Below are 6,331 nucleotides of genomic sequence, written 5' to 3' on the forward strand. Positions count from 1 at the left end.
GGGTGGTCAGGCTCGCTGACTTGGTTGATGCATGTCATTGATCCCAATTGCGTGGATCGATCCTCATGATATTAATCACTGGATTTTCTTGTCCAGACTCGATTATTCACAGACCGCCGTCATATAGCTGGAATATTGCTGAATGCGGCGTTAAACAACAAACCAACCAACCAACAACATATGTATACGTTTTTGCAGCATCGCATCTGCTGCCACCACCACCAGCTTCACCTTTAGATTGTCCTTCTGGAGGACGGGGAGTCACATCCTTCAGGTGCAACTCTTCTTTCCCTGCAACAGGAGCGCAGTTGTATCAGCATCATGTCACATTGACCTAATGTAACCATCCCCAAGGCTGCACTATTACCACAATACTTATAAGTAATGATATATTTAACAACTACTTATATACCTTGTTGCATCAGTGCCGTTAGCAAAAAAGAGTGGATACATATTGTTAACAACACAATGGTTACCTTTACTCCGTGTTTCATCGGAATCCAAGAAGGCACCTACAACAAAATAAGTGTTTTGTCAGCACCAGAGTGTCACAATCTAACGTCTTCAACGATAATACATCATTCTACAATGGAAAGTAATCAGCCCAGCCACCGAGCCTGACCATCCAATGCAATGAAGTAGCCTCCATGTCCAGTTTCCTTACCAACAAGAATTTGTTACAGGAGAGTTCTTCCCAACAATGTCCACCGTTCAGGATCAACCATGCATGCTGGTCTGCATTAAGAGTCTTTCATATTATAATAGTATTTTTTTCAATATTCTTTGTTATAATAGTATAAATTATGAAGAAAAGCGTAGGGGGGCATGAAATATACATATTAAAACGGAATAAAAGTGTTGTCAACAAACGTCTGACGTTAAAGAACGTTTACGTCTGTAAAACGCACCTCTAAATCGCGTCCTATGTTTTGCATGTGTCTCACTATCACAGTGGTGAACAATAATTAGATCTCTATAACAGAGATCAGCCACAGTTTTATTAAATTAATTAAAAGCCTTACACTAGGTTTACCCGCAACTGAGTGCATAACGTCAGATGTCCCTGTACTACATCATGTTCACCTGTAATTGGGAGCCCAAAGTCAGATGTCCCTGTTCTACACCAGGTTTACCCGTAGCTGAGTGCATAACGTCAGATGTCCCTGTTCTACACCAGGTCTACCAGCAACTGAGTGCATAACGTCAGATGTCCCTGTACTACATCATGTTCACCTGTAATTGAGAGCCCAAAGTAAGATTTCCCTGTTCTACACCAGGTTTACCCGCAGCTGAGTGCATAACGTCAGATGTCCCTGTTCTACACCAGGTCTACCCGCAACTGAGTGCATAACGTCAGATATCCCTGTTCTACACCAGGTCTACCCTCAACTGAGTGCATAACGTCAGATGTCCCTGTACTACACCAGGTCTACCAGCAACTGAGTGAGTGAGTTAAAGTTTAACGTCACATCGGCAGTATTTCAGCCATATCGTGACGAAACAAAATTTGATATGAACAATAGATATTAAACTATATAAAATTCTGCTGACAAAGAGCAGTACAATAACTAGAACATCACAGAATTTCGTAAAACTAGTTTGAGAACAAGTAAAACTTGAGAACTAACTAATCATTTAACAACACATTATAAAAACAGGCTATAGATCGCCACCAACTGAAGGTTGATCACCGCGCTGGGGACCATGGGGACTTACAGTACTTTTGCTACCTGCATGGACCCCAGTCGGATTTACATCATCCCTTCAGTTGTTGACGACGAGTGACAAATTTAGCCAAACAGTAAAATAACACATATACTACTATTAAAAGCGTGGAAGAAATAAATATACCTTGAAAGATGTGGTCTTACATACCCTCTAAGGGGGACAATAATTTTACACTACTTTAACCCCCTTCGAGGATATAGCCACTAACAATCTCAGTTATTGATTAGTTCAACCAATTATAAGATGCATTTATTTATTTACAAAACAGAACAATCAAAACTTATGGAGCAATTCAATTTCCTTTAAAAAAGCAATAATTAAATGAGAACTAATAGTGTTAAAAAGATCCTTCATAGATTTAACCTTGAAATAGTTATCCCTTGTGATGGAAAAATCAACACAGTCAAGCAGTATATGCTTGACCGTGATTCTTTCATCACAAGGGATGCAGAATGGAGGATCTTCACCTTTTAAAATATATTCATGAGTGTAACGGGAATGGCCAATACGACATCGTCTTAAAATGACCTCTTCAAATCTGGACTGACAACCCAAGTAGGTATAACTGATATTTGCTTTTATTGCATGTAATTTATTTATACCCACTTGGGTGTCCCACTTCTTCTGCATTAGATCTTTGATGTAAGATCTAATGACAGGTTTATAATCACTGTATGGTATCAGAAGTGGTGTCACAGATTTGTTGAGTGCTGCTTTTGCAGCAGCATCAGCCATTGTATTACCAACAATTCCAACATGACTGGGTAACCAACAAAAGACGATGTCATATTGGCCAGTCGCAAGGTTATTATGTAGTTCTATGATATCGAGTAAAATGGGATGCTGACACGAATTATTGCTAATAGCCTGAAGACAGGATAAGGAGTCTGAAAATAGAATGAATTCTTTATGTTTAGATTGTTTATTTATATATTCTAAAGCAGTTAATATTGCTTTTGATTCAGCTGTAAAAATTGAAGATTTATCCGGTAATCTAGTTGATATAGTTCTGGATCCAATGACGGTGGCGCTGGCAACAGCATCACCGTCCTTGGATCCATCAGTAAAAATAGATTTATAAGTATCATAGTCACACCTTAACTGATTGTATTCTTGTTGATATTGTAATTGATTTGTGTCAGACTTCTTTAGTTTAGATAAGTTAATATCCACCTGTGGCTGTACCAATTGCCAAGGAGGAGACGAAAGCTGGCGGAAAGGAGATATAATTTCAAGTTTAATATCGGCAGCAGAAATGAAAGGTTTTATTCTTATTCCGAGAGGCGGAATAAGAGAGGACTTCTTACCGTACAGATCCTCATAAAGAGGATTAAATACACAACTGTATGCAGGGTTAGACTGATTAGAATATAATTTTGTGATGTACTGTAGAGATAGTTTGATACGGCGTTGTTTCAGGGATGGCTCATCGGCCTCAACATATAGACTGTCAATCGGAGAAGTTCTGAAAGATCCAAGGCAAAGCCTCAGACCCTGATGATGTATGGGATCAAGTAATTTAAGATTACTTTTACAGGCTCCACCATAGATGATGGAGCCATAATCGAGCTTAGAACGAACAAGTGATCTGTATAAGTGGAGGAGGGTCGTCTGATCCCCTCCCCACTTGGAATTAGAAACGACCTTTAATAAATCTAGTGCCTTCAGACATTTAGCTTTCAAATATTTAATATGTGGTAAAAACGTAAGATGATGATCAAAAATTATTCCTAAAAATTTAGCTTCTGTTACAACATTTATTGGAGATCCAGCTAGATGTAATTCTGGGTCCTTATGGGGTTGATACTTTCGACAGAAATGGATACAATTAGTTTTAGATTTAGAAAATTTAAAGCCGTTCTGCTCTGCCCAAACATTGATTTTATTTAGACAAAGTTGCAACTGTCTTTCAATCGTGTTCATATTTTTTCCTCGACAAGAGATATTAAAATCGTCAACAAATAACGACCCATCAATAGAGTCATTCAAAACCTTAGCTAAACTATTAATCTTGATACTAAATAACGTTACTGATAAGATGCTACCTTGGGGGACACCTTGATCTTGATCGTAAAAATCAGACAAAGTGGATCCCACACGTACCTGGAAATTTCTATCTGTTAAAAACTGTGATATAAAAGAGGGCAAACGGCCTCTCAACCCCATCTCATGAAGATCCTTTAAAATTCCATGTTTCCAGGTCGTATCATATGCTTTTTCTAAATCGAAAAATATAGATACGGTGTGTTGTTTATTGATGATAGCATTTTTTACAAATGATTCTAATCTAACTAAATGGTCAATAGTACTTCTATTTTTCCTGAAACCACATTGAATATTCGTTATTAGATTATTTGTTTCTAAGTACCATACTAATCTATTATTGACCATTCTTTCCATGGTCTTACAAACACAGCTAGTAAGCGATATTGGCCTATAATTTGAAGGATCAGTGTGATCCCGTCCAGGTTTTGGGATTGGAATGATAATAGCATTCCGCCATGACGAAGGGAAATTACCAGTTGTCCAGATATTATCAAATATATTTAATAGTGTTTCTAAACAGGATTCAGGTAAATGTTTAAGTAACTGATAGTGGATATTATCAGCACCTGTGGCTGTATCATGAGCTTGCCCTAAGGCAGTATTTAGCTCATGAATGGAGAAAACTTCATTATAATCTTCACCATTATCAGAGTTAAAATTGATTTTCTTTCTTTCTTGTTGGTCTTTAAATTTCTGAAATTTTGGGACATAATTAGATGATGAAGAATGTTTAGCTAAAGTTTCTCCTATTTTATTGGCTATATCAGTTTTATCAGTTAGTAATGTGTCACCCTCTTTAAGATGGTGAACACTAGATTTGGAGCCTTTACCTTTTATTCGTTGCACCATATTCCAAACCTTAGATATTGGAGTTCTTGAATTTATTTTAGTAACATAATTACGCCAAGATTGGCGTTTATTTTGTTTGAACGTACGACGTGCTTTTGCATTCAAAATTTTTAATTTATTTAGATTGTGGACAGTTGGGTGATGGCGGAAGTATTTTTCTGCCTTTTTTCTAGCTTTCCTAGCTTGTTTACAATCGGAGTTAAACCATGGCTTACGTACATGTGGATTTGTAGAGGACTTTGGTATACATTCATCAGCAATGTCTTTTACAACGTCAGAAAAAACCTGAATAGGATCAGCAATATCACTGAAACATTCGGGTTTTATTTTATTTAAACACAGTGTTTGAAACAAAGGCCAGTTAGCCTTTGTAAAATTCCATCTTGTTGAAGGAGGAACATCAGTCGGATTTACAGTTGATAGGATTGTTGGGAAATGGTCACTTCCACAAAGGTCATTGTGGACTGTCCATTCGAATTCGTTGAGTAGATTAGAATCGGTTAGAGACAAATCTAAAGAAGAGTAAGTGCCAGTTGCAGGATGCAGATAGGTGTGGGAGTCATCATTGAAGATACACAGTTCATTAGTAGATACAAACTCCTCAAGAATCTTACCTTTTGTGTTAGTATTTGTACCACCCCATAAAGGGTTGTGGCCATTCAAATCACCCATGATGACACAGGGTTTTGGGAGTTGATCATAAAGACGTTGAAGTTCAGACTGATGGAGAGTTGAAGAAGGCGGAATATACAGCGAGCATAAAGTAAATGCAACGTGCAAAGTTAGACGTACTGCAACGGCTTGCAGATTGGTATTAAGTATAACAGGGCTATGGATAACATTTTGCTTTACAATGATGGATGATCCTCCAGCGGCCCTATCACCAGGAGGAGAAAAAGAATGGTATGCAATGAACTGACGTAGGTTAAAAGTATCTGTCTGCTTTAGATAGGTTTCTTGTAGACAGAATGCTGATGGTTGTAAGTCCTGTACTAAAAGCAGTAATTCATTAAAATTATTCTTCAGGCCTCTACAATTCCACTGTACGACATGTGAAGAAACTAACTCTTAGGAGGGTTTACCGGGGATCTGCCCCGCACTTTTCTAGAGGGCGACAAGCTGTGTGTCCTAAGCTGGACGTTTTCGGACACATCCATGTCCTCAAGAGAACCAAACTTGTTGTAAAGTTGTATCTGGTTCTTTGATCCTTTTGTGGGTCTGCCACTGTGATAATTTTTAGACGGTTCCGTTCCAGGTTTTACCTTGGTTTTAGCAGCTGGTTTCATATTTGTTTGTGATTTATGGTTTGATGCTGACTGAGATGATGATTGTTTCTGGGATGTAGTTGATGATTGTGATTGAAGTTGAGATTCTGCAGTTTGAGTTGACTGTTCATTTGAGAATATTACAGGATTATCCGAGGTAACCCATGTCAAGTCGGTTTGGCAGTATGTCGAAGATGTTGCTACAGATGAAGTGGGTACTTTGGGGGTTGATTCAGCTGGTGACCTGGTAATGAACGCATAAGATTCATTTGGTTCATGAGTTTGAACAAGTTTTTTTGCATCTGCAAAACTGATGTTTTGTGTGAATTTAATTTTGTTGATCTCCATTTGTTTTTTCCAGATAGGGCATTCTTTTGAGAAAGATGAGTGATTTCCCAAACAGTTGGCACACTTCTTAAAGCTGCTGTCACATTCTTCTGTTA

General features: G+C 38.0%; 1 protein-coding gene across 1 annotated transcript in view; it reads right to left on the reverse strand.

Moving 5' to 3' along the window:
* Positions 1-307, reverse strand: part of LOC125371650 — a 40,091-nt gene extending 39,784 nt beyond the window's left edge. Inside the window, exon 1 of the mRNA XM_048384994.1 lies at positions 232-307. The gene's annotated coding sequence lies outside the window, so the exon portion shown is untranslated. The remainder of the gene's footprint in view (positions 1-231) is intronic.
* Positions 308-6,331: the final 6,024 nt, after the last annotated feature.

This window comes from Haliotis rufescens, unplaced genomic scaffold (assembly GCF_023055435.1).
Source record: "Haliotis rufescens isolate VD_foot unplaced genomic scaffold, xgHalRufe1.0.p SCAF_53, whole genome shotgun sequence".
Taxonomy (NCBI): Eukaryota; Metazoa; Mollusca; class Gastropoda; order Lepetellida; family Haliotidae; genus Haliotis; species Haliotis rufescens.